General features: G+C 44.8%; 1 protein-coding gene across 17 annotated transcripts in view; it reads left to right on the top strand.

Annotated features, from left to right (window-relative positions):
• The window catches only part of LDB3 (LIM domain binding 3), a 199,067-nt gene that overhangs the window by 30,185 nt on the left and 144,733 nt on the right, over positions 1 to 24,149 (top strand). The window lies entirely within an intron of this gene.

The raw sequence follows: 24,149 nt of genomic DNA, 5'->3' as shown, positions 1-24,149 counted from the left end.
TGATACATTTCTACAAGTAGGATGATCACACTCAGTAGATTATAAGCTTTGTAATGATACCTTACAAGAGACCTGTTGCATGAAGCATATCCCAGTTGCATTATATTCACTTGTTATCATATTTTTATAAAACCATATAGACCGCACAACATCTCAACTCCCATTGGCTTTATAGGGTTTTGGATTGGGCCCTAAAACTTCCTGACCAGGGCCGGCTCCAGCTTTTTTGCTGCCCCAGGTGGCGAAGCGGGGGAAAAAAAAAAAGATAAAGCTGATCGGCGGCAGCTCAATCGCACCATTTCATTCTTCTGCAGCAGTTCGGCAGCAGGTCCTTTGCCCCCTCTCTTCCTCTTCAGTGGCATTTCGGCGTCAGCTCAAAAAAGAGGAAGAGAGGGACTGAGGGACCTGCTGCCGAAGACCCAGACATGCCGCCTCTTTCCATTGGCCACCCCAAGCACCTGCTTCCTTCACTGATGCCTGGAGCTGGCCCTCTTCCTGACATGCCATGTCAGAAATGTCACAGCCCTTGCACAGAACTTGATATACTCTCCTCTTTTTCTTTTATCAAGGTACAAAAATATTGACTCCAGTAAGTTAGAGGATGCTGCTATTGTTGGCAGGTCTTCGATGGGCACTCCTGGAACTTCATTGCAGGAGCTATGACTTCTGTTTTATTTAACATCTCACTGGCTCTTGATGACAGACAAGATCTGTTTTTAGCATTGCACTGAAGGTCAGGCAAAAGTTTCCCAAATAGAGAGTGGTTGAAGATATAGGGCCAAATTAATTCCTGATACAACTCTACTGGCTCTGTAGAGTTAGCCAAAGAATAAAATTAGTCCATGGAGTTTCATGAAGAGGGAGACATCTTTACTGTTCAGTCACAGAGGGTATTTATCCATCAATGTGGAATAAACACATAGCACACCTCTGGATGTTGAAAAAATAGGCTCAGTTATTCTTTATTTATAGCTCTGTATTTATTTTAGAAAATTTATTTTTACCACAATCTGTTACCTCAATATTTTACTCTCATTCCCACCTGAAGCTCATACTGGGTGAGTTTTTGGCTAACAGGTGACACCGTTTTTCTTAACATATAAAAGTACTCATGGTGAACATAAGTAATAAACAGCTGTTGCTGTGCTGATTCAGGATTTCTTCAGACTCCTTCAGATATGATTCAGTCACACCCATGACTCTAGTCTTCCAGATCATTCAGGACATATGTCCTTTTTAAGCCTGTGCAGAACACCACCAACAGTGGACTTGCTCCATATCCTACATTTTAATGGCAGTGCATAAATTTGCCTTGACATATGGTGCCTCCCAGGATATAGTGTTCAAATACCCTTCAGTAGCACTAAGACACCTCTGTACTTGAGGGCCTTGCAGCGGATCTGTGACAAACCCCACTTTGGAAAAATGTGTAGCTTTCCCCAAAACGAATCAAGAGGCAAAACTTGTCATAATTCATAAGGGAAATTTGGCTGCCATTTGTTGCTTGGCGTGACTTGGACTGATGCCCTTTGAGGGAGAGGGAGGGGTGCATGTGTATGTATTTTTTTTTTTTTTAACCAGGCAAGTTGCAAATAATCCAGTATTTTTTTTAAAAGTGCTTAAGAGAATTAGGCTCCCAAATCCCATGTCACTGTAGTGCCCTGAGGGCCCTTTGAAAATCCCAGCCTATATTTTTAAATTTTGAGTACAAACCATTGTACCATCACAGTTTAGGTTATACTATATGCTTATAGCAAGAAAGTAATCCCAAAATAATGGGAAGATACATGAATACCACCTTGTTTTATCAAGTATTCTTTGTGCTTGAGATTGCTCCTCAAAATATACCTTGCTAACATCAAGTCACTCCAGATTATGTATAGTATGACCTCTACCATCTCGTTATTGATATCTTCATAGTAGACTCTCAAATGCTTTGCCCATAATTCACACCAAACTACATAGGCACTGCATCATATGGTGTGCTATAAGACATTATGCTTGGATCTGAGATCCTGCAGTGCCTTAGTAAATAAGGACTGAAGCTTTTTTCCTCAAACGGAGTTGCTTTTGTATATTACATAAAGCTGAAAAAGGAAACAAAATTTGGTTTTCAGGAAAAAAATATAAATGTGATTGTTTCTAATACAGTCTCATTTATCTTGGAAGCTTCTGTAATCTTCCTTGCTCTGTTGTAATCTGCTGTTGAATGCGCCCTCCTAATCTGCAATGCAAGTGAAACAGAATCTCTCTTGAATTTCATTGCACACATTTACTATTTTTATGGCTATCAATTACTGCATAGTTTCAAGCTGATAATACCTGCTTGTTTAAGGGGTTTCTGAACAGAAGTTTAGGGAAGTCTCTTCCCCTGATTCTACGACCGTTCTCCTGACTTGCTGTTAGCAGCACACTTGCTAGCTAATTCATCTGTGTCATTCTGAAAACATGCTTCTGAATATATTCCTAACTCTTTACTGCCCAGAGTTTGCCACTGTCCTTTTCTACTCCCCATCCCTCCAAGTTCATCATTCTACATTGTTGGCCACTATTTTGTTTTTTGTTTTGTTTACAGCAATCCCTTCCTCTTATTTACCTTTCGTACTGTACAGCAATTGTTACTGGAGGGCAAGGACGGTAGAAAGCCTCTCTGCAGTTCAATTAAGCTACTGTGGGGGATTTACACTTGACATTTGTAATGTCTGTGTAACTGGTTTAATAAAAAACATACTGGACTGCTTATGGCCAAACTGGTTGTCCTTATGCTTGCTCCGCTGAATCAGTGCATTATCTCGGACAGTCTAAATCTAGGAAATAAAATGTGAGAATAAAGTTAAATGAATATTCAACTTGAAATTTTTAGCATGAAGAGCTAAATTGAGTTTTGCCCTTAGTATTTCATTTCTTGACATCAGGTTTTGAAGGTGATTAAATCAAAAGAGAAATAAGAGGTAGACTGGTCCAGCCTAGGTGCTCTAATACAGGGCCCCCCAGAGGATTCAGGAGGGCCTGGGGTCTTCAGCGGTGATGGTCCTTCACTCACTCCGGGATCCGCCACCGAACTGCCGCCGAAGACCCAGAGTGGAAGGAGTCCCTGCCGCCAAACTGCCGCCGAAGACCTGGTGCAGAGAAGCTCCGGGTCTTTGGCAGGGGGTCCTTCACTCGCTCCGGGTGTGTTCGGCGGCACTGAAGGACCTGCCGCTGAAGACCCGCCGAAAACTCTCGTGGGGGGGCCCCTGCAGGGCCCAGAGCCCCGGGGCAAATTGCCCCACTTGCCCCCCTCCCCCGGGCAGCCCTGCTCTAACCACAGGAATAAACACAGTATAAGTAACCAGATAGTGTGGCTGATGCAATGAGGACGAGGTCTATATGCTGTGCCGTGTGCTTGTAGCATAGCATATAACCCAGCCAGTTCTTCCAAGAGAAATTAGTTTTTCTGGGGCCTCAGCCTTAGTGTGTTTCTTCATGTTTCAAAACAATGGCAAAATATGGCAGAGCTGCCAGTTGTTAATTTGGGATTAGAATACCTGTGGTGTTGCTATACAGGACTCAGGTGTATGGGAACACTCTGCCATGGCTGCCCACCCTCCTTGGCTTTAGTCAGAGATGAGAGTCCCTCATTTCCACATGTACTAACATTCACCAGACAAGGTCCAACATTTCAAAAGAGGAAACTGGAGCCTTTATAATCCAGGATAACACTAAAATGTAAATCCAAGGCACACTTTCCAAATATTATTTGAGAAGGAACCATTGATATATTGGTGGAGACTGGAGATACAGAAACCGATTCTCCACAGCCTTGCAGCTTGTGCAGTTATTTATATGTGGAATTTTTGCTACAGTAAAGTTTTAATCCTGAAGCTCTGGGCTAGCCTTACCATGAGGCGAACTGAGGTGGCCGCCTCAGGTGTCAGACTGTGGAGGGGCGCCACTAGGACCCAAAGTGTAGAAAATTGTGTCTGTTGCTGGTGTATTTGTATTCTCTCAGCTGTAGATGCCCAGAGATGGTGGAGTGCTGTGCTGGAGGAAGGAGGGCACAAGAGACATAACAGGCAGGCAGGAGAAAAGGTGAGAGGGAATAACAGAAAGCTGCAGGGGGAGAGAGGAGGTGGAGCCTCTTATGTATTTCTCTAGCACCCCCAGGAGCCTGGACTGATTAACACCAGCTTCTCAGGGAGCTTCTTGTTTCCTATTGCTTCCCTGAACCCATTTGAGGAGAACAGTCAATCAACGGAAGTAGTAGGAGCCAGTTAGGCCCTTAAGACGCTGATATCTTCCCTCATTCAGGCCCTGTTACCAGCCTGCTTATTTGTCCCCTTCAATTGGGTGTTGAGAGCCACTATAGCTGGCAAAGAACAGCAGTCATGAGTGAAAGAAGAAAATGCCCCTCTGGAGCAGCATTCAGAAAAAGAAAGAAAGCAAAGGAAGCTTTTCTATCTAAGCAGGAAGGAGCTCTCCTGAGATATGTAGATACAAATGTTCACAATAAGCCTTCCGGCCTCAGTGGCAGTGGTGAACTGGAGCTGGTTCACACCGGTTCGCAGGAACCGGTTGTTAAATTTAGAAGCCCTTTTAGAACCGGACAACCAGTTCTAAAAGGGCATTTAAATTTAACAAGCACTCCCTGCCGCGGCCCCAGCTCGCCTCAGTTCTGCCTCCTCCCATGAATGCTCCGCCCTGCTTCTCCTCCCTCCTGCTTCCCACGAATCAGCTGTTCGTGCGGGAAGTCTGGGAGGGCTGAGAAGCAAGCAGGCTTCCGCTCAGGCCCAGGACAATGGAGCTAAGGTAGGGGGAGGAGGGGAGCGAGGAGGGCCATGGGCTCCGGCCATGGCCCTGCCCGGCGTCCCCGCCTGCCCCGCTCTGGGCGTGGCCCTCCCTGGCTCCGGCCAGCCGCCCACCCCGGCTCCGGCCGTGTCCCTGCCCGGCCCCTGGCTGCCTGGCTCCTGCTGTGGCGCGACACGGCCCGGCTCCAGCAGTGCGGGTCCGGGCACAGCGGTGGCCCGGCCCCGCGGCTCTGGCTGTGGCCCTCCTAAGCTGCCTGGCTCCTGCCGCGGCCCTCCCTGGCTCCGGCCAGAGCTCGGGGATGTGGGGCCGGGGCAGGAGTCGTGTGACTCCTGCCCCGTCCCCAGGCTCCGGCCGCCCGACTCCTGCCCCAGCCCTGCGTCCCCGGGCTTCAGCTGCAGTCCCAAATCCCCAGCTGCCCGTCTCCGGCCGCGTCCCCGGCTCCAGCCACATGTCTCCGGCCGCAGCCCTCTCCAGCCGCCCGGCTCCTGCCGCGGCCCTCCCTGGCTCCGGCTGGTTGCCCAGCTCCCGCCGCGTCCCCGGGCCCCGCAGGGGTGTTGGAGAGTGGGCAGGGGAGTTTGGGGGGTGATGGGGAGGTGGATAGGGGTTGGGGCGGTCAGAGGTCAGGGAACGGGGGGATTTAATGGGGCAAGGGTCCTGGGGGCGGGGCAGTCAGGAAGGAGCAGGGGTTGGATGGGGCGGTGGGAGGCAGTCAGGGGCAGGGGTTCCAGGGGCAGTCAGGGGACAGAGAGAAGAGATGGTTGGATGGGGCAGGGGTCCTGGAGGGCTATCAGGAATGAGAGGAGGGGTTGGATGGAGCAGCGGGGGGCAGTTAGGGGACAGGGAAGGGGGTCCCTGGGATGGGGTGGGGCATCAAGGAACGCAGCGGTTTAGATGGGGCAGGAGTCCCGGGGGGTGGGCCATGACCCCCTCGTGGGGTGAGGAGGGAACCGGTTGTTACGATTTTGGCAGCTCATCACTGCTCAGTGGGGATGTGAGTGATGAGGAGATGCCTGATCTTCCAGTTAGTCAGAGTGCAGGTGACCTGGCAGCTACTGCAGCATCCATATCTCCATCTCAAATGGATTTAACCATGCACATTCCTGAAGAAAAGCGTAGATCAGAGAAGAGTGTGGTGGAAGTGCAAGAAACAGCTGCTGCTGAGTTTAGTTCCTTAAGTCTAAATGATCCAGGACTGTGGGCCCACTTGAGCAGTAGCCTGAGGGACTTCCTTGTACTGCATAGGCCACAGCAAGTGAAAAACTTCATGTTCCCCAAAGACAATGAAAATAGACGTTTCCATCCAACACATTACTGGCGTGAAATCCCCAATGGTGACAAAGTGGAGAGGCCATGGCTTATGTACTCAAAAACCCAGAATGCTGCATACTGTTTTTATTGCAAACTCTTCCAGTCTAATGTCCAGCCACATTGGGTTCTACAGGAACAAAGGACTGGAAAAATCTGGCTAGAAATCTGGCATGCCATGACAAGGCAACAAATCACCAGAGAGTATTCCATAGGTGGAAAGAGCTTGAGATGAGACTTAGGTTAAAGGTCACCATAGATGATCAGCAACAAGAAAAGATTGCATCAGAGTCTCTTTACTGGCAAATGTTCTGAAAAGGTTCATTGCCATTGTGAGAATGCTTGCTACCCAAAACCTAGTACTGCGTGGCACTTCAGATCAGCTGTATGTGCCAAACAATGGAAACTTCCTTAAAATTGTGGAGCTGATGGTTGAGTTTGATGCTGTACTCCAGAAGCATCTAAGAAGCGTCACCACCCAAGAAATGTACACACACCACTACCTTGGAAAAACAATTCAAAATGAGATCATACAGTTACTGGCAACAAAAGTCAAACAGAAGATTGTGGCAGATCTGAAGTCAGCAAGATATTAATCTGTTATTCTGGACTGCACACCTGACATCAGCCATACAGAACAAATGACTTTAATGGTGCGTTTTGTAACAACAACAGAACCTAGTGAAAATGTCCCTGCAATGGCGACTGTCAGAGAGCATTTTCTAGAATTTATTGACATTGATGATACTACAAGAGCTGGTATGACAAATGTACTTCTTAAAAAGCTGGAAGATACGGAAATTGCAATAGCTGACATGAGAGGTGAGGGCTACGATAATGGTGCTAAAATGAGAGGAAAGAACAGAGGAGTGCAGACACGGATCCAAGAGTTAAACCCTCAAGCTTTTTTGTCCCGTGCAGTTCTCATTCATTGAACTTGGTGGTCAGTGATGCAGCATCAGTTTCTAGTGAGGCTGCTGAATTTTTTAATGTAATTCAAACCATCTATGTATTTTTCTCTGCATCAACTCATCGATGGCAAATTTTGAAGCAACATCTGGGAACATCCTCTCTGACACTGAAACCACTGAGTGCCACACGATGGGAAAGTTGAGTGGAGGTGATAAAGCCTATCAAACACCAAATTGGGAAGATAGATGATGCCATAGTTGCCATTATGGAGGATAATGCTATGACAGGAACTGTTCATGGGAGAACAGTGGCAGAGGGAAATGGAATCACCAGAAACATACATAATCAAATTTCTATGTGGCTTAGTGTTGTGGCATGACATACTGTTTGAAATAAATGTTGTAAGGAGGAGACTCCAAGGTGTTGACCTTGATATATCTGGAGCAATGGAACAACTGGACAAAGCAAAGTCATAACTACAGTCTTACCGGTCAGATGAGGGATTTCAAAACATTCTGAAGAGTGCACAGAAGTTGGCAGAGGAACTTCACACTGAAGCTATTTTCCCACCTATTCAAGAATACAAGAGTCACCGAAGAAGAAGACATTTTGATTACGAGGCACAGGATAATCCCATAAGAGACTCCACACAACAATTCAAAGTTGAATTCTTTAACCGGGTGCTAGATTGTGCAATACAGTCAGTTGAAGAATGTTCCATGCAGCTCAAGGAACGCAGCAGCATATTTGGGATGTTGTATGATATTCCAAAACTCCTCACTATACCTGAAGAAGACCTACACCAGCAATGCAGGGCATTAGAGACAGTGTTGACACATGATGACATGCACGATATTGATGCGAGTGATTTGGGGTACAGGGGGAAGTCCCACGAGGAATTTATTTCCTGCACTGGGAGAATTTTTTTGCCTTCTCGAGTGTGTATATTACTGGGAATCTTAACTCAAAACCTACTTGATAATGTATTTGCAACCATGCTGTTTCAAATTCCCCTAAGTTCATAGTTCAGAATTATCCTGGGTTTTGTCTTCTCTGGAAGGATTTAACCATTTTTGACATTTAACTTTTAGTTCTCCATTTTGGTCTTTTGTGATGACTGATTATCAGATACCTGCTAGCATAAGCACAAGACCTAATTACATGCTGATATAGTACAAACAGCGCATTAACTTCTTATCAGCCGTTACATAATACAGGCATGGCTCTCTATCATTTCTGAATGGCAGCCAGGAAAAGCCCAGCTTGACAGCCCAGTGCCTTTTCTCTCTGGACTATCACATTGCACATTCTTATAGGGTCATACCTGATAAAAAGGGATAAGGAGCCTCCCAAGGGACATGACCGATATCTCATTGTCTGCAAAGCTTTGACCTCTAATTTTCTCTGGTTCCTTCACTGCAAATTCACCTAAACCAACAAGTCTTTACACAGAGGCGAGTGTGAGGAGACGTAATATGGTTATAGCTTATATGACCAGCTAAGGGATCATAGTGGGTTCTGAAACTGATGCCTTAGTCTTTGAGACTGTTGTCTTTGAGATCAACAGTGTCATATTAGCACCTCAAAGTGGACATCAGAGTTAATATCCTGCTCTCCATCATATTAGAATCTTGTCTTTAAAACAACTTTTTTCTCTTTGCTTAAGTCTCTTAATTTCTTCTTTCCCTTCTTTCCCTTTATTGTTGGACTATATTCATGTAACTTATACCACTGTTTTCGATTTCTTATCTTGATATGTCACTGTCTTGTATTTCACTCTCTAAAGCAGTGGGATTCCCCATTTATGTTTTTTAATTAATTATTTATATTACAGAAGTGCCTGGAGGCCCAACATGAGATCAGGTAGCCAGTGGGTTAGGCACTGTACATAGACAATTTCTGCCTTAAATATTCAAGACAAAAAAAATTATCCCATTTTACGCGTTAAAAACTGAAACACAGAGATCACAGAGGTCACAAATGAAATCTGTGGCAGAACAGGGAGATGAATTCAGGGCTCCTCTCAGGTCCCAAATTAATGGTCTAATCTCTAGCATATCCTTCTTCTTTCCTTTTTATTAGCTCATTTCTAATGTACATTGGAAGTTTCTTTCTAGTTCTGATTTTGGATAGCTTTCAAATAACAGCATTGCTATGATATCTGACTTGCTGCTTTCTGGTACAGAGTGATGAGATCGTACATTTGTGTGGGGCAGCAGGAATTTCTGTTGAAGTTATGTTGGGTGGGATTTGACCAGATGTGTTGAGACTACCTGGAATCATGAGGGAGCTCTTTCTTGTGGAGTTCGTGTTTGGGAAATGGAGAAGTGGCAGTACTACATATGAATTTCATTTAATCATGGGCTACAGTCTCAAGATGGACAGAGGGAAAGGATTTTTTGGAGCGACTGTAATCAGCTAAGAGGACCAGATGGGACACTTCTTTGTATTGTTAGTTAACTAATATTTAGTAAAAGTTGTGGGAGTGTCCTTAGATTTCATTATGCAGTAACATTCAAAGTCCATATGCTGCTCAAATGTGGGACACTATTGTAATTTTACAGTCCTTGGGAGAGCTGTATACTCATAAATAGGAGTCTAATGATAGGGTGTAGGCAGGTTATTCATATTACTCCATTTGTGGAGCACGTGTTTTTCTACCAGGAATCTCCCTAGCTGCATTCTTGATTTTGGTTTCTTTCCTCCCTTTGGGACATGAAGTTGTTAAATGGGTTCATGTTGATTGGTGAGAAATACTGTTCTCATGCTGCCCCTGGGCTTGCCAAATTCTCAGAATGCTGCATATCGAGGCCATTTTGCTGAAGATTATTGAACATTTTCCCTGCAAATACGATTCATCAGACTGAGCAACGTTCCCTCTGTTATGTGTGCCTGAAAAAGAGAGCAATGAAGAGAGAGAGTAGGGAGGATTCTAGCCAATCATTCATTGGGTAACACCCTGAAATATGGGGACTTGAAAAAATGAGACCTTCACATGGCCAAACTTAACTGATGTTTTGCAGCACCAAAACCATCAGTTTTATCCACATGTAGACCTACCGCTGTAGAAAAATATTTCGTAAATATTCCTGTGCCAACAGATGGATAAGTGTAGGAAAAGAACACTGCAGGTATTGTTGCTAAAATATAATGGACTGGCATGTCTGCTGTTTTTGCAATATGATGAGTTAATCACATTAAGGCTTTTGCTGTGTTCTTCATGATGCTTCTGCATTACCTGCATTTTTAATCATAATTTTTAAAATTTTGTGAGTAAATTCAACTGAGGAACTGAGCACCATACAGAGCTCTGCACTGGGTCTCTTGCAAACACAGGCTGCAGTCTGTGGTGAAGTGTACCCAATGAACAGATGTTTTTATGCTGATGAGTGTGGCATATTTTTGACTGACTCCAAGATTTGCATGCGGGTCTCAGAGGCTATATTAATCCACTCCATCACTTACAGCCACTTGTAGTTTTGATTCTTTAAAAACACCTTTACTTAATGCAACCCAAGTCCCAAATATAATTTTAATTTAACAATCCAGTTTCTTGTTTGCAGGAGGTGATGGATGAAACCTATTGTCTTGCAGAAATTTCACAAGGCACTCACTGGAGGATATAGTGGTGGTGGCTAACTGATTTTTTTTTTTTTTTTTTTTTTGCTTATCTTTCAAAAGTGGTTTTTTTTAAACAAGTCATGTGAATTCCATTTTGCAAGCATCAGAAACCCCAAATTAAAGTAACTGTCTTGGACTCAGTCATCTGCTCTATTCATTGTTCTTCAATTAATCATTTAATGCCAGATGAGGAAAAAGAGACATTCTATGCAGAGAAAAACAAACTGCTCCTTCCTCATCCTTTCTGAAGTGCTTTGTCGGTGGAACAATGGCTTTCTAGCTGTTACCTTTGAGCCTCATTGCATGTACCAGAATGGCTGATGTTGCCAAGAAGAACAGCTTTTAAAAATATTGAGGCCAAATTCTGTCCTTGACTATATGCATTTCATTGGCTTAATAAGATATTCAGGCAAGTTCATTTAAGGATGACTCTCTTACACCCCCTTATATTTAACTTGATGAGTTGCAAAGTCTTTTGGATCCCAGAGTTATAGACCGTGCAGTACAAAGTCACAGCCTTCTAGAGCATCATTCTGAATCCAAGGAGCATAGGGAAGTGAATAAACACTGCAAGGGGAAAATGAAGTTAGAGAATTAATTAGCAGATGTAGGTTTGTGTGCACACAGAGCAATCCCAAATATATATTGCTTGACATAGATTTCTCCCTTGGAAAATTGTAGTTAATAAAGTTGTTCTTTACTGTAAAACAAATGATCAGTGCTTGGGAGATGCAGTGAAAAGCATATTGACAAATTGCATTGTAAAAGGATATTAAGGTTCTGCTGGAAGTTTCCATTGTGTCTGCTGCTTCACTTGTTCTACAGCTACCTAGTATATTAAAATTATAAACTACCTAAGAAATCAGAATGTACTATTAGCTGAGAAGAAAAATGGTCTTGTGGTTAAGCCATTAGACTGAGACTTGGGAGATTAAGGTTCAGTTCTTAGCTCTGCTGTAGACTTCCTTTGTGACCTTAGCCATGCCATTTAATCACCTTGAGCATCAGTTCTGTAAAATGGGTGTAATACTTCCTTTCTTGCACCCTTTACCTCTTTGACAAGACCTCTGTAAGGCCTTCAGAACAGGGACCATTCATCTGTGTGTCTATAATGTCCAGCCCAATGGGGCCTGAATCTCGGTTGCAGCCTGCAGGTGCTATCATAATACAAATAATTAAAAGTAATAATAAGCTGAACAACACCTGTAAAGCTCTGTGCAACACTAATATGGGATAGTGGTTCCGCTGGTTTTGAGGCACATCTTTGATTATTACTTTTTAAATGTAAGGTTTTTAAATTGAAAATTGTAAAACTTCCATGGTTGCCTGAGACTATCAGGTGTAGCTAAGTTAGATCTCTTGTCCCTTTTTGGAGCACTGTTGATTCAGTTTGTATGAGACCAAAGTGCTTTTCTTACTTTGTACTTACTGTATTTTATTCTCTCCCAAACAGCACCGTGAATTGATAAATCTGCACTCTGATGTGGAAAAGAAGACTTTGGGTGCATGTATTAATGTTGTATCTGGAGCTGGCCAGAAAAAAAACCACTTCCATTCCGTGAAACATTTTGGTTTTGATTAAATGGCTTTTTTTATTGGAAAAAAGTTTAGGCTAACATTTGTTGACGAGCCCTAGATGTATGTGCTCAAACCTCCAGGGTTTTCTGACTTTTTTTCCCAGATAAAAGAAACAATTAATTTTAATAAATGGTATATTTTCTGTGAGGTGTTTCCGCTGGTAGTAAAAGCCAATTGAAGTGATGTAAGCAATCTAATGGATACATGTAGGAGTGTAAGGTAATTTTCAAAAGTAATGTAAGCACTTAAGAAATCTAATGGCATGCCTAGGTCACATTTGAAAATGGGATCTGTTCACCTCTCTTATCCTCTCCCATTGATTGCAAAAGCAGGCGGCTCAGTATGTGACAGTTCAGTGAAAACGGGGCAGGCAGACGTCTCTCCTTCCTCAGAGTCTCTTTCTGATCCACCAGTTGTGCAGAGCCTTTGCTACCTGCGTATGGAGAAATTTCCCTTTTTCTTGCTAGAATGTAAAACCTATTGTCAGAGATGACTGTGTAGCATAGCAGGGAGAGAATTGTGCTGTGACTCCTTAGACAAGCAGAGGACAAATGCTGGCTAAGTAGCATTACAGTGGCTTGAAACTTGAGCAGAGCTACAAAAATAACCTAGCTTCTCCACCATCAACAGCATCAGTACAACTCTCCTGTTTTAACTCTTGCACACAGCAATATTTCTTTCCCACCACGAGCTACAGGAATATGCAGCTAACTGAGCAAGCTGGTTAGCTGCACATGCTTTGTAGTTACAGGTGAATCTCCAAACCTTTGGAGATTGAATAAGTATCCTCTCCCACCAAAAAATATCTCTTTATCCAAAGATTACTGAGCCTGGTTGAGCCCCTTGGTTCTGAGCTAGGATGGATATATTGTGCATTCAGGCTCCTCTCTTTGGGATGGAATGCTACCAAAACAACTTCTCTTGTTATATTTTGGAATATCTGAATCTAGGCCCCGTCAAAAACCTGGTTTACTGAGGTGCCTCAAAAGTAATTGGCATGATGACAAAGGTGAACAATGCTTTTTGGAGCCTCACAAAGAGGTCGCTCCATGTGAAGATCAATTAGTGAGGTGGGAGGTTTATTTTATCTCTAGATTAGTTTAAATCTTAGTGTTAAAGTGCTTTCTAAATGTCCTGTTTCAACACCAGGTTATTTCATACTTATCAGAGGTAAGAAACATTCATATTAAAACCTAATTTCAATGGCTCCCTTTCCTTTTTCCTTGACTTTTATCTTGAAGTGACAATATTTTGAGTTGTGCTTGCAGTGTGCTCGCTCTCTCACACACTCTCTCTCTTTCTCTCTCCCCCTCCCCTGCCCTCATGAGTTATTAGAGGTAGTTTAGTGGATGCTTTGTACATACTAAGCCATGGGGACTCTCAGATGGGAATAGCTTTTTCTTCTCTCCAAAGTTCTAAGAGAGTTTGTATGTTGTGTCCTCCCTGGTGCTTACCAGACAAGAGCCAAGGGTGAGGGATCTAGTTGAATGACAGGATGGAGGAAATCTAGGTTATCTTTCTTTGTACTGACACAGAAAGAAAAAATGTTGAGTGTGTAGCCCCATCTGTTTTGGGGGCAATTCTGTCAGAGCTCACTTGGCTTTTTCCTTTGGCACATCAGAAAGTTGCTAGGTGGGGTATAATGGGGATGCAGAGAGGTTGCATGCGAACAGAATTGCTGCATCTTCTCGGTGCCCTTTAATAATTCTTTTGAGGAAAGATCAAACCAGTATCTTAGATGCCTATATACAAATGCGAGAAGTATGGGTAATAAGCAGGAAGAACTGGAAGTGCTAATAAATAAATACAACTATGACATTGTTGGCATCACTGAAACTTGGTGGGATATTACACATGATTGGAATGTTGGTGTGGATGGGTGCAGCTTGCTCAGGAAGGATAGACAGGGGAAAAAGGGAGGAGGTGTTGCCTTATATATTAAAAATGTACACACTTGGACTGAGGTAGAGATGGACATAGGAGATGGAAGTGTTGAGAGTCTCTGGGTTAGGCTAAAAGGGGTAAAAAACAAGGGTGATGTCATGCTAGGAGTCTACTACAGGCCACCTAACCAGGTGGAAGAGGTGGATGAGGCTTTTTTTAAACAAATAACAAAATCATCCAAAGCCCAAGATTTGGTGGTGATGGGGGACTTCAACTATCCGGATATATGTTGGGAAAATAACACAGCAGGGCACAGACTATCCAACAAATTCTTGGACTGCATTGCAGACAACTTTTTATTTCAGAAGGTTAAAAAAGCTACTAGGGGGGAAGCTGTTCTAGACTTGATATTAACAAATAGGGAGGAACTCATTGAGAATTTGAAAGTAGAAGGCAGCTTGGGTGAAAGTGATCATGAAATCATAGAGTTTGCAATTCTAAGGAAAGGTAGAAGGGAGATCAGCAAAATAGAGACAATGGATTTCAGGAAGGCAGATTTTGGTAAGCTCAGAGAGCTGATAGGTAAGGTCCCATGGGAATCAAGACTGAGGGGAAAAACAGCTGAGGAGAGTTGGCAGTTTTTCAAAGGGACACTATTAAGGGCCCAAAAGCAAGCTATTCCGCTGGTTAGGAAAGATAGAAAATGTGGCAAAAGACCACCTTGGCTTAACCACGAGATCTTGCATGATCTAAAAAATAAAAAGGAGTCATATAAAAAATGGAAACTAGGACAGATTACAAAGGATGAATATAGGCAAACAACACAGGAATGCAGGGGCAAGATTAGAAAGGCAAAGGCACAAAATGAGCTCAAACTAGCTACGGGAATAAAGGGAAACAAGAAGACTTTTTATCAATACATTAGAAGCAAGAGGAAGACCAAAGACAGGGTAGGTCCACTGCTTAGTGAAGAGGGAGAAACAGTAACAGGAAACTTGGAAATGGCAGAGATGCTTAATGACTTCTTTGTTTCGGTCTTCACCGAGAAGTCTGAAGGAATGCCTAACATAGTGAATGCTAATGGGAAGGGGGTAGGTTTAGCAGATAAAATAAAAAAAGAACAAGTTAAAAATCACTTAGAAAAGTTAGATGCCGGCAAGTCACCAGGGCCTGATGAAATGCATCCTAGAACACTCAAGGAGCTAATAGAAGAGGTATCTGAGCCTCTAGCTATTATCTTTGGAAAATCATGGGAGACGGGAGAGATTCCAGAAGACTGGAAAAGGGCAAAAATAGTGCCCATCTATAAAAAGGGAAATAAAAACAACCCAGGAAACTACAGACCAGTTAGTTTAACTTCTGTGCCAGGGAAGATAATGGAGCAAGTAATTAAGGAAATCATCTGCAAACACTTGGAAGGTGGTAAGGTGATAGGGAACAGCCAGCATGGATTTGTAAAGAACAAATCATGTCAAACCAATCTGATAGCTTTCTTTGATAGGATAACGAGTCTTGTGGATAAGGGTGAAGCTGTGGATGTGGTATACCTAGACTTTAGTAAGGCATTTGATATGGTCTCGCATGATATTCTTATCGATAAACTAGGCAAATACAATTTAGATGGGGCTACTATAAGGTGGGTGCATAACTGGCTGGATAACCGTACTCAGTTGTTATTAATGGTTCCCAATCCTGCTGGAAAGGCATAACGAGTGGGGTTCCGCAGGGGTCTGTTTTGGGACCGGCTTTGTTCAATATCTTCATTAACGACTTAGATATTGGCATAGAAAGTACGCTTATTAAGTTTGCGGATGATACCAAACTGGGAGGGATTGCAACTGCTTTGGAGGACAGGGTCATAATTCAAAATGATCTGGACAAATTGGAGAAATGGGCTGAGGTAAACAGGATGAAGTTTAACAAAGACAAATGCAAAGTGCTCCACCTAGGAAGGAAAAATCAGTTTCACACATACAGAATGGGAAGAGACTGTCTAGGAAAGAGTAAGGCAGAAAGGGATCTAGGGGTTATAGTGGACCACAAGCTAAATATGAGTCAACAGTGTGATGCTGTTGCAAAAAAAGCAAACATGATTCTGGGATGTATTAACAGGTGTGTTGTGAGCAAGACATGAGAAGTCATTCTTCTGCTCTACTCTGCTCTGGTTAGGTCTCAGCTGGAATATTGTGTCCAGTTCTGGGCACCGCATTTCAAGAAAGATGTGGAGAAATTGGAGAGGGTCAGAGAAGAGCAACAAGAATAATTAAAGGTCTTGAGAACATGACCTATGAAGGAAGGCTGAAAGAATTGGGTTGTTTAGTTTGGAAAAGAGAAGACTGAGAGGGGACATGATAGCAGTTTTCAGGTATCTAAAAGGGTGTCATAAGGAGGCGGGAGAAAACTTGTTCACTTTAGCCTCTAAGGATAGAACAAGAAGCAATGGGCTTAAACTGCAGCAAGGGAGGTCTAGGTTGGACATTAGGAAAAAGTTCCTAACTGTCAGGGTGGTTAAACACTGGAATAAATTGCCTAGGGAGGTTGTGAAATCTCCATCTCTGGAGATATTTAAGAGTAGGTTAGATAAATGTCCATCAGGGATGGTCTAGACAGTATTTGGTCCTGCCATGCAGGCAGGGGACTGGACTCAATGACCTCTCAAGGTCCCTTCCAGTCCTAGAATCTATGAATCTATGAATATTCATGCTCCCCTGGTGCACTGGTAGCTCCAGGAGGTGCAATCCCACATGGAGGTCTCTCTGGGTCAATGTTGCTCATTGCCTTGAACATGAGAATAATGGCCAGGATACTGAGGTTCTCTCTTGGGCTTCCCAAAATGTGCTTTGGAACCTTTAGACTTGCACCTGTACAGTGAAACAATGAAATCATACTTCTGTGGCTCCTTTGGGTAATGTTGATCACTAATTTGGCTCCTGAGCCACTGAGGTCTGAGTATCACTGGTTTAATGTCTCCAGCCACAGATGCCAGCTTCCTCCTTGCCCCGGGGCTGCTCAACCCCCACTCTGCCCTGGGCCCTGGCCCCACTCCATTCCTTCCCCCACTCTTGCCCAGGCCTGCCCCCACTCCACCCCTTCCCGCCACTCCTGCCCCGCCTCTTCCCACCACATTCCGCCCCTTCCCCCAAGCATGCCCTATCCCTGCTCCTCCTCCTCCCCTAGCACCTCCTGCATGCTGCAGAACAGCTGATCGCAGCGGACGGGAGGTGCAGGGAGAGAGGGGGAGGAGTTGATTGGTGGGCAGGAGGCGCTGTGGGGGAGGAGGAGGAGCTGTCTAATTTTTTTCCGTGGGTGCTCCAGCCCTAGAGCATCCACGGAGTCAGCACCTATGTCTCCCTCTGCAGGGCAGCACCTCTGAAAGTACCGCTCCTGTCATACATCTGTAACCTCCCTATTACCAGTACACTACAGTACCATGTCAGCTGCTGGCAAGGTGTGGGAGTGAAAGCTACCCACTTATGGTTCAGAAATGAGACAGCAACCTGCTGCATCAGAGTGACACCAAGCATTAAGCTGGTTATTGCAGGGAGTTCCACCACTAGTAGATGGTGGTGAAAAGAACCTGCTGAATTAAAAGAAATATAAAGAATAGCTTGAGATTAAAATGATCTTAAAAAAAACATGTAACACCCTATAACTTTGAATACATATAATAAAAATTCTAGTTAACTGAATAATAGGACAAGACCAATCATTTATACAGGAGCAAAATTTGTGCCTAGAACTTCTGGACCTATTCAAAGTCAAAGCTATTTTGAGTTGCTGAATATCAAAAGTGGCTTCAGGCCACTGAATCAGTGAGTACCAAATTAAAACTCTTTCTATTATCTGCCCTTTTAGGACCTGAGTTCAGGCCTTATTTTTGCTGAATGGGTCAAAAAAATGAAGTTAAACTAAAATATAGAGGTCTTAGTTATTTCCTGTGAAATATATTAGAAAGGGTGGTTTAAAAAGAAAGTAATTAAAATTGTCTTAGCACAGTAACCAATAGTAAAAAGACATACCATCCTTAGTTTATTGCTTGTGCTTATAGTGGGAAGCAAGATAATTTTTTTTCTGAGTTAGGAGGTAGGGCAGGGCAAAAAAACTGCACAGAAAACAATTCAAAAACACACAAAGCTGTGATAATCTATAGGGATGTCTTCAAAATCGATGAGTAAACACAGCAACGTCCTACCTCATAAGAAGGAGGGAATTAAAAACTATCTTAAAATGAATCCAAATTAAAAAAGGAAAACTGAAGGAATTTGGCAGCCTTAATCCTGCAAGTATATATAAATATGCTTAACTTTATGCATGTGAGTAGTCTGATCGAATTCAAAAGAATTACTCATTGTTTGCTGGATCATTTCCTTGATTAAGGTACCAAATTTCTCTTGCCTTAAAATTATTAAAATCCGTGATTGCATCAAGAGCCTATAGATGACAATGTTTAAAGAACAAAGTAATCACAACACAACAGGTGGAGAAAGGTGCACTATTCAGTTCTCCACTTTAACTTAAACAGGACTTCATCTCTGCAAGATATTCTATAGCGCATACCAGTAAAGAAAACAGTTAACCTGTTTTATACCAGAGGAGAGCACATTGAACTAATCTGTCTGCCACTATTATTTATTCTTTGAGAGGGATCGGGAGAGGAGAGGTTACCAGTAGTTATGCCATGCTAAATTCAAAAGGCCAAATTCTCTTTTCCATTCTCCCACCCCACGAGGATCCCTCAACCATGCTCTGGCTATCAATTGCATACTCCACACTGATTAACAGGAATTCTGTGTACTGAACATGCAGAAGAGAGATCCACAGAGCACCCTGGAGAGAAGAATTTATACTCCAGTCCATACAGTGACAACTGCCCAGAGTACCACCTCTAAGAGATCACTTCAAAGCACCTCTGATACCTTTTAGCTCAACTCTGTTTAAACTTTATTATAGGAAGTAGCTATGTGAGGTCCAATAGAGTATTTTGCTGATCCCTTTACTGTTTGTTGAAGGAAGGTTTTGTTGTCTTCAAAAGCCAGACTTCTGTGGTTTTTGGGGTTTTTTTTGTTTTTTTTTAAAAACAAAACTGGCAAATAAATTGAAAATATTGAAACCATTTATCCAGCAAAGGCAGAACAGTGACTGCAGAAAGGAAATCCTTTGGGATTTGTTATTGGTGCATAGGGGAAAGTGATGAATTTCAGCCTGACAGTTTACTCCAGAAGTTTTCCTCTTTCTCTCCTTCACTGACCCCGCTGATCCAGAGATCTCTCCTTTAAACTACTGATTGCCACTTTGGGGATATTAAAGCTACCAGCTTCATTGTGGAGGGGAAGAGTGGTGGGAAGGAGAGGAAATGTAACTTGTTTAGGAGATAAAGCTGCTTCCTCTCCTTCATCTGTGGACCCTTGCCTAAGCTGTAGAAGGAAGAAGTGCTGTCTGCAATCTCGAGCAGAAAACTTGGAGTCACATGGGACTGCTTCTATTCCTGGCTCTTGCACTGACATGCTGTGTGACCTTAGTGTGTCACACTTTCAGCAGCTCAGTTTCCCACCTATGAAATGGGGATAATGTTTACCTACCTCCGCCAAGTGTTGTGAGGCTTAGTGTATGCAAAGAATGTCTCTTCTGAAAGCCACTCTAAAAAGGCATAGTCGCACAATTTTCTTCTGTGTTGCCATGCAGAAATTAAATCAAAAGAAACTAAAATGCTCAGTTTTTCATAGAGCAGATGTATTTTATTTTCTAGCTGTCCTCAGTATCTATCCTTCCATTCATTTTCTTATAACAGAAACCATAATGGTTTCTGGCATCAAATTACTTAAATCATATTTCCAAGACCTTTGCTGCAATCCCAATTTCATAGTATTTCTGACTATAGATAGGATCCTTTTCTTTTTTTTTTAATCCCAGGAATTGTATCTATTAGATTTCTTATTCACAGGTACCTCAGCTCATCTATAATTCTAATACTTCTTTGCTTCATAAAGCTTTGTCCAACATAGTGCCAGTTAGTGCTTGGCCTCCGCCTCCGCACAAGTGGAGGAGTCTGAAAAAATCCTTTCATCCTATTGGCCCAGCACCGGGCCAGGCACAGCTGTCATCCTGGAGTTAGAACTGCTCATCTCTGCAGGCTACCCCAATAACATCCTAAATCCTGTGTGTAATTTTCTGTCTTTTGGATTGGAAATTCCTTGAGGATTCCTTGGGAAGGGTGTATGTATCTGACTAGCTGCTTATATGGGCATTCTCATTAATATTGTAACATTAATCTCCTGTGCAAGATGACTGGTCCCTTTGGAGCAGAGCTGGCTGGATTTAGATTGGAGCACACGTTGCACTCCCATAGTGTAGCAGCTGTACACTGCCTCCCAGAGCTCCTGCTGGGGTGCAGTCTGTACACACTGCACCCAATGCATCCCTGTGTTTTCAAGGCACAACTGACCCATTGTTTTACTTGCTAATCCAGTACATAATTCTCGTCACTACAGAGTAGCAGCAAAATTCTCTTTAGTGCATTGAAAGCAATATCATGTTCCCTCAGCCTGCCCAATTGCTTTAAGCTGATGATCTTGGAAGTAAAAGTTTTCCTCCAGGGAACTTGTGGGAGCTGGGAACAGGTCACGTTTTTGCAAGGAAAGCTGTTCCTCCACTGATACCAACTTCCCCAGAAAAGGAGATGAGAGGCATAAGGTGTTTAAAAACTGTATCTATACTTCAAACTGGGAAGCTAAAGAAACATTTTTTTAAGATTAGCTTTTGCTGTGAATGAGTCACACACTGCTTCTACCTGTCCCCTGACTTGGATTTTCTATACCAGGCTACAAGAGCTTGTAGTCACAACTTGAATCTCTGGCAAACAGCTCACTGCAGCCCTAAATAAAGACTCTTGCAATAGTTAGCAGCCCAAAGCTGTGCTATAATCCAGGGTCACCTAAAGGCTATGTTGCACGGTATGCACACCCCGTCCTCCTTAAGAGTGGGTCAGTGTAGTGACACCAATGCGGTTACAGTCTATTGGACTGTCCTTAGGCTGAGAGCAGGAGAGGCCGGAGTCAATATGGCAGCCCTCGAGTACAGAAACTGCACGGCCTAGCAGCCAGGGTCTATGTGGCTGCCCTTGGAGTCAGGGTGACGTGGCCTGACGGCCAGAGTCTGTGCAGCTGCCCTTGGAGTCAGGGCAGCGCGGCCTGGTGGCCAGAGTCAGGGAAATGGCCTACCACCTACGGGTGGGTGGCAACTGCGGTGGGGGACCCAGGCCCTCCCTCTCCACCAGGTCCCAGCCCAGGGCCCTGTTGGCAACAGGAGTAGTTGTCACACAGTCAACGGGGAATCCTACCGCAACACGCTGACCTTGCTTGGTGGTAGATACCACTCCCTCCACCTCCCTGGGCCACTCCCTACCGCATTTCCTGAGGTAGCAGTCCATACAGTGTCTGGGCCTCTGGGTTCCCTGGTGGGGGTAACTCCCTGGGAGTCTGGCTCCCTGCGGTCCGCTGGAGGTAGGAGTTCACCGGTCTGGTCCTTGGGATCTCTGGTTTCTGTAGTCTGTGACTATAGCAGCTCCTGGCCTGGAGCCTCCACCAAGTGTCTTCTCCCCTCAGTGGTCAGCCTAGAACAGGGGTGGGCAAAGTACGGCCTGCGGGCCACATCCAGCCTGTCAGACGTTTTAATCCAGCTCTCGAGCTTCTGCTGGAGAGCGGGGTCTGGGGCTTGCCTCACTCCGGCATTCCAGCCGAGGAGCAGGGTTGGGGGCTTGCCCTGCTCCGCGAATGTTGTGGCTCTGCGCAGCTCCCAGAAGCAGCAGCATGTCCCCCCTCCAGCTCCTATGTATAGGGCAGCCATGGGGCTCTGCACGCTGCCCCCGCCCCAAATGCTACACCCAGCAGCTGGGGCGGCGTCTGCGCACAGGACAGTGCAGTGCGCAGAGCCACCTGGCCACTCTTCCATGTAGGAGCTGGAGGGGGGATATGCCGCTGCTTTCGCGAGCTGCTTTAGGTAAACGCCACCCAGAGCCTGCACTTCTCACCCCCCCCCCATACCTCAACCCCCTGCCCCAGCCCTGATCCCCCTTCTGCCCTCCAAATCCCTCGGTTCCAGCCCGGAGCACCCTCCTGCACCCCAAACCCCTCATCCCCAGCCCCACCCCAGAGTCCTCCACCCCCATACCCCAACCCCAATTACGTGAGCATTCATGGCCCGTCATACAATTTCCATACCCAGACACCTTGGGCCATAAAGTTTGCCCACCCCAGCCTAGAATGAGCTGGGCTGCTCCCTTTTATACTGAGGCAGCAGTTGGCGCATGCCCAGTAGGGTCTAAGGGGCAGGACTTCCACTGCCCATAATGTGGGGTTAACCCTCTCTTGTCCAGTGCGGGGTACGCCCACCCCATCACAGGCTATTGCAAAGGTTTTCTGAGGTATCACTCTATGGACCTTGCCCAATAATATTTTGATTAAGGTCAAAATATTCTAGTCATAGATGGCATTAATGTGCCTATGACCTAAGCAAGATTGTATTGGTCCATTCAAAATCTACTTTTATTGACAAATGAGAGGTAGAGATCAGGCCAAACCAGAACACTGAATTTGGGTCTTATTTACCTTTTATAGAGGTGTGGACCTAGATTTGGATCCAAACTTTAAAGTTTGTTTGGGGTTAGTCTCTCATTGGTAGCCTCCAAACTTTAATAGAAATGATAAATTAACACAAATCCATTGTACTGTCCAAAAAAAAATTGGAGGGCTTGTAAAGAAGATGAATATTATAATCTTGCAATGGACTCTGCATGGGTGGATCCCCTGTGTCTATGTGGAGCTCCAGTGACTTCAGTGGGGCACTGCATGGATGTAGGGGGTCTACCTGAGCAGAGTCCGTTGCAGGACAAGGGCCTAAATGAGGACATTTATACAAATGACTATACAAACAAAAATTAACTTCCTTCCTGAGGCACTCTCAATTTAAGACAGCCTGGACCAGAATACACTGGAAGAGCCATAGAATTGTGATAATTTAGAACATTTTGACTAATATAGATGGCTGTGGTGATGGTGTTATATTGACAAAGGTTGTCAAGAAAGTTTTAATTGGATGCAGTTGGACTGGCACACTGGGATAAGGGACATTGTTCTAGGCTTAGTGAGAGAGGCAGGGAAGAGGACACAGACTAATGGGAGAAGGAAATTAAGGGAAAGGTGAGGTTGGCATTATTTGTGGCATGAAGAGGCAAAATGAGATAAAATAAGAAACAAGAGCAGAGATTTTGCTGAGTCAAATTTTGCAGAGTTTCAAGGGTCAGGACAAGATCCTTAAACTAGATTTGGTTGGTCAGGGGGAACCAGTAGGTGGACTCAAAGCCTGGCACTTTAAGAACCAGAGTTATAATTAAGGCTGCGATTCTTTCACGGAGGTTATGGAAGTCGCGGATTCCGTGACTTTCTGTGACCTCCATGACTTCTGCAGCAGCTGGTACGGCTGACTTCAGGGCTGCTGCTGGAGCGACCCGGGACCAGCTGCTCCGGCGGTCCACAGGGCCAGCCGCAGCAGCCACTGCTTAGCAGGGCTCCAGCAGCTGGCTCCAGGGACAGCCTGAGCAGCGGCTGGTGCAGATGGTCCCATGGACCACTTGAGCAGGTGGCCCAGGGAATGGCTGAGCAGAGGTCCTGGGGTCCGGAGCAAGCTTTACCAGCCGTTGCTTGGGCAGCCCATATGGGTGGTCCCGGGGACCACCCAAGCAACAGTCCTGGGGGTGGCCCCAGGGAACGTCTGAGCAGCGGTCTCAGGGGCTGCCACAGGGCTAGCCGCACCGGCCGCTTCTTGGGCGGCCCTGAGCAGCTGGCTCCGGGGACTGCCAGAACAGCGGCTGGTGTGGCTGGCTCCGGGGAGCACCTGAATTGTGGTTCTGGGGGTGCCCTGGGGACTGCCCGAGAGCAGCAGTCCCGGAGTGGCTGCTGCAGTGGCCTCAGGGGCACCCAGAGGCTGTCTGGAGAGTGGTCGCCGGGAGCAGCAGGTGGGGGGAAATCAACCCCCAACACTGGAGCAGGAGGGCTCCAGAAGTAGAG

This window comes from Malaclemys terrapin, chromosome 7 (assembly GCF_027887155.1).
Source record: "Malaclemys terrapin pileata isolate rMalTer1 chromosome 7, rMalTer1.hap1, whole genome shotgun sequence".
In the NCBI taxonomy this organism is placed as follows: domain Eukaryota; kingdom Metazoa; phylum Chordata; order Testudines; family Emydidae; genus Malaclemys; species Malaclemys terrapin.
The sequence above is the reverse complement of the archived record's forward strand: the minus strand, read 5'-3'. Positions and strand labels throughout refer to the sequence as shown.